At 38.1% G+C, this 9,573-nt stretch overlaps 1 protein-coding gene across 3 annotated transcripts in view; it reads left to right on the forward strand.

Moving 5' to 3' along the window:
- Positions 1-9,573, forward strand: part of LOC107755905 (protein lin-7 homolog A) — a 70,509-nt gene that overhangs the window by 30,619 nt on the left and 30,317 nt on the right. The gene's annotated exons all lie outside the window — the stretch shown is intronic.

The following is a 9,573-nucleotide window of genomic DNA, read 5'->3' on the forward strand; positions in this document are numbered from 1 at the left end:
TTTTTGTAGGCATTAAACTGCCAGAATTTTAAAAGACGATATCTCCGTTTGCATTGAACTTTCAGCTTCATAACTTTTCAGATATTGTTTATGCTCAAACAGCAACATTACACACTAACTAACGTTAAAAAAGTGAAATCGCAATCAACCACCCCTTTAACTTTAAAATTAATAAATTGTGTATGTGTGTGTGGATATGTCAAAGTTGTTACTCTTAAAAAAAATAAAACTATAAAAATAATTTTCATTAATTGAAATAAAGTTGAATAGCTGGAAAAAAATTAAAACTGAAATGTAAAAAACTGAAAACTAAAATGTAAAAAAACAATTGTTTAAATACAATAAATTTAAGTTTTAATTGAAAGTCGCTTTGGATAAAAGCTTCTGCTAAATGAAAAAATTTATATGTAAATGTAATCTGAATTACTAAAACTGAAATAAAACTAAAATAAATATAAACAGAAGTATAAAAAAACTAATATATAAAAAAAAACTAAAAATAAAATAAAAAAATAAAATGAAATGAAAATATAAACATAAAAACTTAAAATAATAATAAATAATAATAGTATAATATAAATAATGCAAAATAAAAAAATATAAATAACACACTAACACAAACAAACACACATATTATACAATATAGTATATTCACACCCACAGCATATTAATTAGCTACAAAAAAACTTAAATAATGTATATTGTTTTTATCCTTAATGTGTATTTTAATATATATTTTGTACTTAATATATAATAATAATGCTAAATAATTTTATTATAAATAAATTGGATTATTTAATTACACCATTTGCAATGATTCATGGGATAAGTAGTTCATTCTATTTTAAAGTATTTTTAAAGTATTTTTTCTGCTTTTCATAATTTCTTCACATCAGTTGTTGTAATGTTGTGATTCTTGAATCTAATTAGTTTGCTTCATTGTGCTTAGAACTCTTAAAAACTGCCTATGGAGAAAATGAATGGGGAAGTCCTTCCAGAATCAAGGACAGTAAAAAAAAGCAGGCAGCCACTTTTGCATTTTATTGCAGATGAAGCATCTGAGCATCAGAGGCTGTGGTAGATATAGACCGAGGATCATCAATTATGGGATGGAATCTCAGTGTCATCTGAGTCTGACGGTCGTGACAGACGTGCGTTGAGGGTGCGATGACAGGAGCGTGTCTGTCAGGCAGAGATAGTGGCGACTGGTGCCTGTTTTACTCTGCTTTTCCCGTAAACTTGCAGAAATGCAATTATTCAGAGAATGAGGTTGACCTGGGCCACTGCGGTTTTAAGTGCAGCACCAGGGCAACATCCTCACCACTTTAAGATGTCTCCTTCATTCATTTCCATGCTCAAACACCGGAACCGTACTAGTAAACAACTACAAAACAACTACTTTATCTCACAGACAGACACATTTTTGTACTATGGCCTGAGCAGGGTACAGTTTTATCCTGGGAGAAATGCCTTTTCACATTTAGTAGTGTATGTGTGAGCTGTACAACCCAGGGCGAGAAAAGAAACCCATTATGTTAATTCATTTGTTTATGTAATTCATTATTACAAGGATGATTATATGCTGCCTTTTAGTATGACACCACAGCTGTGCTTTCTGTCACTAGTGAGCTGAGCACATATAATCATGAGCTTGTTTATTTTGAAACAGTATGGGAGGTTCGTGACCTGCTAAACAACAAATGAAAAACAATGAAAAAGATACTCACAAAACAAATATTTAGGACATCAATTTTATTATTATTATTATAAATTTTTTTTACACTACTGTCAATGTCAGGTGAATTGAGAAAATAATACTTGATTTTGCATTTTTGTTTTAAGACTAACACAAGTGAAAAACCACAGTGTAGGCCCATTCACACAAAGAGTGATAACTATAAAGGTAACAACAATAACTATATTAGTGTTGACACTAAGAGATGATCACATTATGTTTATTATAAGTGTGTGTCTACTGCTTTTAAATGCTGAAACTCTTTAAAGTCGGGGGATTCTGATTGGCTGTCAATGTTTTTATTATTCATCAGCTGGAAAAAAAAAATGTCTGAAAGTGATTCAAACGTTATTCTTCCTCTATGTCATAATTGTTATAGTTGTGGTGTGGACTTCTCTATTCTCACAGAATAAGAATTATTATTAAAACTTTATAGTTTTAGTTATTGTCCTGTGAACAGGTCTTTAGTTTTGTTTTTATGTTCCCTCCTTTATGCTTCCTGTCCATTATCTTTTACAAAATAAAGGAAAAAACATAAAATATTACATTTTATTATATTCATGTCATGACCTCACAGTTCAGAATCAGTTGGATTCATTATTTGTTTTCATGTGTCATTTAGGGGTGGTAAATATTGCAAAGGCTAAGGAATGGACAATATTGCCCACGTACACTCTAAAAAATGCTGGGTTAAATATATCCAGTGCTGGGTTAAAAAGGGACAAACACAGCTATTTAACCCATCATTTTTTAGAGTGTAGCAAGTAGGCTCTATGGCCCCCCCGGAAATCAGTCAGAAATTGTGCTGCGTATCTCATACCTACTTGCACTTATAAATATGAAACTTGGTATACATATAGATCTCACTGAGCCGGACAACTTTCGTACTGCATGTCGTAAGCTCCGCCCAACATGAAGTTGGCTATTCAGGGTTTTGTAAAAATGCATAAAAAAGGGCTTGCATCAAACATTTTAATGCTCCTCCTAGGGTTTAAATCTGATCACCACCAAACTTTCTCTTGTCTGTTTCCATTCATTAGAACAGGGGTCAACAGACTCGGTCCTGGACAGCCGATGTCCTGTAGAGTTTAGCTCTAACCTTAATTAAACACACCTGAACCAGCTAATCAAGGTCTAACTAGGCATACTTGAAACTTCCAGTCAGGTGTGTTGAGGCAAGTTGGAGCTAAACTCTGCAGGACACTGGCCCTCCAGGATCAAGTTGGTGACCCCTGCTTTAGAAAGACAAATAAATGCATCAAATCAGCTGATATGTACTGTACTGGCAATATATTATTCCTGTGACTCAACCAGAATGCCAGAAGGTTAAATGCATGTGCCCGCTGTGCACTGTCCTCCTAATGCCACCAGGGTGGCAGTGCCACCGGGGCTTGGGCCCGTTATTGTTGCTTGCAGCTATATTATTATTTGTATCTGTCGGAAAAGTTAAAAAAAAATTCTTTTTAAATACCTGCTCCAGAGGCATTTTGTTTCTTTATGCTTTATCATAGTTGTGGAATGGTATAATTTTCCATTAAATTTTTATAATAGAAAGCTCTAGATTCTGAGTTCTATACTGCTATCTAATATACATAAATATCTTTAAATATTTTTGTATTTTTATTTATTCATTCATTCATTTTTTTATTTTTATTTTAAATTTCTTTGATGCTATGAACCTAAGAAATTGGAGCCTGTGATTTTGAAAAAACTCTTTCCTTTTTTTGTGGGTAAAATGCATCAGATGGTCCATAAACGGTTTGCTTATGTGCAGTCTGTGGCTGAGATTAATGTGGCTATATCTATGCATGAGGAAATGCATAAACCGGACGTGGAACATCTGTAGAGACATGCCTCAGACTGCATATGAGATTCAGCTTATAGGTTGATACACAGCAGATGACACAACAGTTGAATCGTTAAGTACAGTTTCATTTTGTAGCAAAGTTTCTCATCAATCAAAGAGAACATTAGTGTGGTAAAAAAATTTGGTAGGACATCAATTCACACTCCCAGCATCCATCAGGCCGAGTTTCACCGAGCCGCGCATGGATGCCCTATGAGCTCATTTCATGGCCTGGCAATTGCGCGAGGTATCATATGGCGCAATCTGTCTCTTACATTCCCATAATGAGGGTGTGAAAGGACACTCGTGTGTCACAACGTCGACTCAATTTACAGCGCCAACAGCAAGGCTCTGCATGGCAGGGACAATGTCAGTATGACAAAACATGCTGTGAAAATGTTCTCAACCACAAAATCGAAATAACAGAAAAATTAGTTGCCACAAACACGGAGCACATCAAGATCAAGACTATCAGTAACTATGGTGCCTAATGACAAGAGGTCTCCCTCCAGTCTATTCAGATGAGTCATCAGGCTCACTTAGCCATGTGAAGTCATTGCCAAAACGAGGACAACTAAACACACTAACCAACTACAGTGGCTAAAACATACCCTGTCAAAATCACTTATGCGTCATCTCTCATGTGTCCTCAAAATGCTCATCAAGAAATGTTTCAGATTCAGTACAACTTTAGCTCTATGATCAGCATGCTGCTGATTACCACAGGAAATATTTTACACTTAAAAAGTGTGTTTACAGTAAAGTGATATGTGAAGTTTATATGTTTCTGTCTGAAAATATGACAGTGTATCTTTTTTCTATCCATTATTGTGGCCATATTTACTAACAGCCTGCACTAGTGCAAACTTTCTGTTGGCGTTAAAAAACTACTGTCAGGATTTACTATAGACACGCAGGGAAAAATTAGCGATGGACAGTTATTATTGCAGTGCATATGCATTTGAAGAAGTTTCCCTTTTAGATGCAAAATTTATGGGAGGAGAGGATTTAAATGAATTATGCAATGTGATTTACTAATGTTTGTGGTAGTCAATTTACTGGTATTTGCAGCATTATTTAACACCCCCAAAAAGCATGTCTTAATCATTTTGCGCCTGTGTTGTTGATTACATGCGCGTGGTTATCATTGGCTCTGCTCTGTTTGTGACCCTATGCTCATTTGCGCTGCTCTTGGTAGATTGTGTATGAGCCGACTCTATTTCACCCGCAGAACATTATACTCCCATTGGCGCTTTTATGAGATTGCGCTCTCATGCTAATTTGCCCTGTTTAGTAAATCTGACCCTTAATGTTAGATATATAAGCCTGAATTCAATTCTCATTTACAACTTCAAAAGACCCATTTCTGCAGTCAGTAAAGCTAGCCAGTATGTGTTCTGCACATCAACACAGCAAATATCTTATCAAAACTGTTTCTTTTCATTTTTAAGTTATATGCTTTTAGACAAGGTTTAAACCAGAAACCATGATTTTCGATTAGACCAATATAAAAATGCACTTTGACACATAATTTCCCCTTTTTCACTGTAATGTGCTTCACTTTTCACAATACACATTTTTTTCAATTTTTTCTTCACAGAACTAAATGCAGATTTGTTTTTTATTTGTATAAATATTTCAGCTGTCAATGGAATAAAATAAATGCAATTAATCTTATGATTTCATTAGAAAACAAAATGGAAAATGAAACAGTAATCATTTAAAATGTGATCAAAAAATTGTGTTAAATATTTATTGAATACAGTAAATACAGTATATGATGTATATTAATCAGTCCCGATTTCGCGGGACTTTTTTCTGATTTTTGCGGCCTAAAATGACTGATTTTGCTGCGGCTTTTCTCAAAATTTGCGTTGGCATTTCTTATTGTTTTGCAGTGAAAATATACCACAGACAACATTCTTCTAACATTGTTATGACTTTTCTGACTTTGAGAATCATTGTAGGGCTTCAGACTAACATTTGAGGACAACAGCACCAGTGCCATCATGTGACACATGTACATCTCGGAGATGTCTATTTGATGTCTGCATTTACATATGCAAGATGTATTTTTTAGAGTGTTTGCTCATCTACAATACGTCTCTTAAGACGTTTCCTGTCAGATGTCAAATAGACATTTATTAGAATGCATGTAAAACTGCTTCTGAGACGTTTAGCAGATTACACAGCAGATGTTTCCCAGAGCTTTAGCAGACGTCTTACAGATGCACTTGTGCTGTCTGGGTATTTGAGATGCAGATAAAATTAACTTTTATTACTGTCATTCATAATGTCTAAATATAATTTAATAAATACAAAATATATATATATATTAGGGAGTGGAAATGGCTAATAAGCCAATAAGTACTTCTCTGCAGCCATCTACTAGATACATTTAATGTCTTTTTTTTATTTTATATAATAAGTGTTTGCTTTCCTTCATCATGAAACTTTTAGTTTTATAAATGGGGGCAACCTATGAAGGATGAACAAATAATGTAATCACATTAAAAATTACTTTCAAATTCGGTAATACTTAAAGCTTTGAAGTGCTGGGAAAAGTTGTGTCAGGCCTTTAAAAACACTCGAAAACATTAGACCATTTCTGCCACAAGTTGTTCCTGTAGTTTTACTATATTAAATCCAAGGTGAATGGTGGTGATTTGTGTTTACTGAACAATGTTTTTCCTGGTTTCCACATCAGTGGCGTTTGTTCTGATATTTGTAGCTTTAACAGAATTCTGCGCCAAATGTAGCTCTTGTAAATCGGTCATGATGAGAACGCAAGGCTGTTCATTCCATTTTTGGAACCTTTCTTTGACAGATTGCACGTACGTCACGGGATGCGTCTAAGCCCCAAATCTGCGGCAATTACGAAAATTTGCGAGCTCCTGCGAAAATTGCGCCGTTTGCATGATTTTGCGATAAATTCAGCGATCGCAAAATCCCGGAGGGACTGATTAATATATGATACATAAAATTTTATATTTTAAAATGATAAGTGTGTAAAAATAATAGTCTTAAACACATGTAATATACAATATAAAATAGTGAACTTTGACAGTCCTAAAAAATACATTAAAACAATTAATTTCTCGCCAAATTTCTAGAAGACCCTCTAGTACACCTGCTGCCCCCCTGATCTAAGGGGCAAATCTAAATTATTTTCTGTGGTAATCAAAGTTGTCAATAAGGCTGTTAAACCTTGAACAGTTCTTTAAGACAAATATCAACCAAATGATTTTTTACCTATTCAAGACTACAGTCAGTTCTATATATTGATCCAGTCCTAATTGACTGCTAAGAGAACATTAGATATTATCCTTCTTTCTGGTGGTATCTGATCATGTTGTGCTACTGTAATGTATTTTTGAAACAACTGGACTGACCTACAATGATCTCCTCCAGCAATGAGAATGCAGATGTTTTTATGTTGTGAGAATGATTTCCCACAGTCCAGTCTGTCAGAGAGAGCATCACAACCACAAACGTGTATGATTTCAAATGCAGCTCTCAGAGGAATACAACAACAGAGCCATTATCAACTGAGAGCTTAGTCAATCAATGCTAACGCCGCTGCTATGGGGTCAGAGATGTCAGCCTCTGTCCTTAATAATTGTGTGTGTTTATGTGGAATAGCCTCTTTGTGCTTGGTGGGATGGACCTGCAAATGAGAAGCTCTGCTGTGAATCAGGATTCACTGAATTGCTTGACTGACTCTCAGCAGTGAGAAAAGATGGAAAGATTTAACAGAGAAGAGGGAGAACATGGTTTCAAATGAAAACAACTGAAATCATATTTCTCTTTATAGACAAGGCACCATGGTTACACAAAAAGTACCTCACTGCGGCCAGTGGGCGGGTTTTTCCATTGGCCAGAGTAGTGAGAAGTCAGAGTGATACACCTGTGTGTGTGTGTGTGTGTGTCGATCTCACTGGAGGTAAAACAGATATGGGTTAATAAAAGCCAAGCGAACACCCAGTGTGCTGAGGAAACAGTGATCCCTCGAGACATGGGAGACAGGAAGACAAGGACTGAGCTGAGACATGATTGTAGGTAGACACAGAAAAACTGAAAGAACAACACTGTACATCTCACAAAGAATATTACTTTGATGACAATTCAGTAGATTTTTTTTTACCACAAATTCTCATTACAATGATGTAGTGATGTCAAAATCATCAAAATTACATTTTCATTATTAAAATCACCATAAATTAGAACAAATACTACCATGAGGTATGAGGTACTTAATGTAATATATCATAAATGTTTCCAATTTCAGCAATGAAAATTAGATTTTATTTGCATTGTGATGATGAGAATTGGTGAGCCAATGACATGAAAATAATGTCACAATAATAATAATGTCATGATAGGTCAATAGACATTCTATAAGTGCACATTTTCTGTCATCAGATGTGTTTTTTTGTGGAATTTTATGTAAATATTGTCTAAAACGAAGTATCGTTTAATTTTAGCCTTTTTTAATCTTATTTTCTATCTACTCTATTATTTTATACTCTACCGTTCAAATGATTTTCAATGTATCTGAAAGAAGCATTAATTTGATTAAAAAAAATACAGTAATATTGTGAAATTTAATATATATATATATATAGTAACGGGGTGAAGAATCACACGACAAGGAAATCTTAATAAATACCCCGGAGGGTGGATTTATTAGTGAGGTGGGTGGTAGGGAGAAAGGTCCAGGTAGGTGCTCCGGTGCCGTGAGTGCTCTCTTCCCGTCTTCCCAGTGCAGTCCACTTGACGGCCAAGGCCTCCTTCTCCACCGCGGCGTAGTTTCTCTCAGCTGGGGTCAGCTTCCTGCTAATATAAATGACCAGATGCTCCACACCTTCCTGGATCTGCGACAGGACGGCTCCCAGTCCCGTGTCGGAGGCATCCGTCTGCAGCAGGAAGGGGCAGCTAAAGTCCGGGGCTCGGGTGGGGGTTGACGTCAACAACCACGGGATCAGAGATGGCGAGGGCCGCGAGCTAGTCTCTAGTCCCAACCCACTTTTTTAGAAGGTTGATGTGGTAGAGCTGCTCGGCTCTCCTCCTTCCTGGCTGACGCACACGGTAAGTCACCGGCCCAATCTTCTCCAGCACTGTATAGGGACCCTGCCAGGTGGCCAGGAATTTGCACGCCACGTTGTGGACTAGGACCATGACTCGGTCGCCGGGCTGGAACTCCCGTGGTTGGGCTGCCCGGTTGTAGTGGCGCTGTTGAGCCTGCTGCGCTTTAGTTAAGTGTTCCCGGACTAATGGCATTACCCGGTCGATCCTTTCCCTCATCTGTTTCACGTGCTCAATCACAGAGCGATGGGCTGCCGGCTGTTGCTCCCAGGCCTCCTTCACCACATCCAGGAGGCCGCGGGGTTGCCGGCCAAAGAGGAGCTCGAAGGGGGTGAAGCCAGTTGAGGCCTGCGGAACTTCGCGGATCCCGAAGAGGACATAGGGGAGCATCAGGTCCCAGTCGCGTTTGTCCTCCGCGACCACCCGTCTCAACATCTGCTTGAGCGTTTGATTGAAGCGTTCGACCAGTCCGTCGGTCTGGGGATGGTAGATGAGCAGGCCATTTTGGACGACGAAATGTGGGAGAGGGTGGGGCCCAGGCTGAACCTCCTTGCCTTCGATGACCCGGACCTGGGTCCAGCCATGCTTCAGCCCATGACCCCGACTTCCACCGGCCAGGCGCCGGGAGTGCCCGAAATGGTCACCCTGCGCGCGGGAACTTGTCGTGTATCCCAGTGGACACAGGTTATGGGGAGGAAGGCTTTCCACTCCGTTCGGGGGGCGAGAATATGCGGCTGGACCAGCGTGACCGCACTGCCCGAGTCCAGGATGGCCCGGAACAGCTTTCCATTCACTTTCACTTCTACTCCTGGAGCTCCAACCGGCAGGTCGCGGTGCACAATGCAGCCTGCCAGCCAGGTCCGTGCGGGGACTTCCGTTGGCATGGGCTCATCCCGCTGGTAGGGAG

This window comes from Sinocyclocheilus rhinocerous, unplaced genomic scaffold (genome assembly GCF_001515625.1).
Source record: "Sinocyclocheilus rhinocerous isolate Xijiao unplaced genomic scaffold, SAMN03320098_v1.1 scaffold412, whole genome shotgun sequence".
NCBI lineage: Eukaryota > Metazoa > Chordata > Actinopteri > Cypriniformes > Cyprinidae > Sinocyclocheilus > Sinocyclocheilus rhinocerous.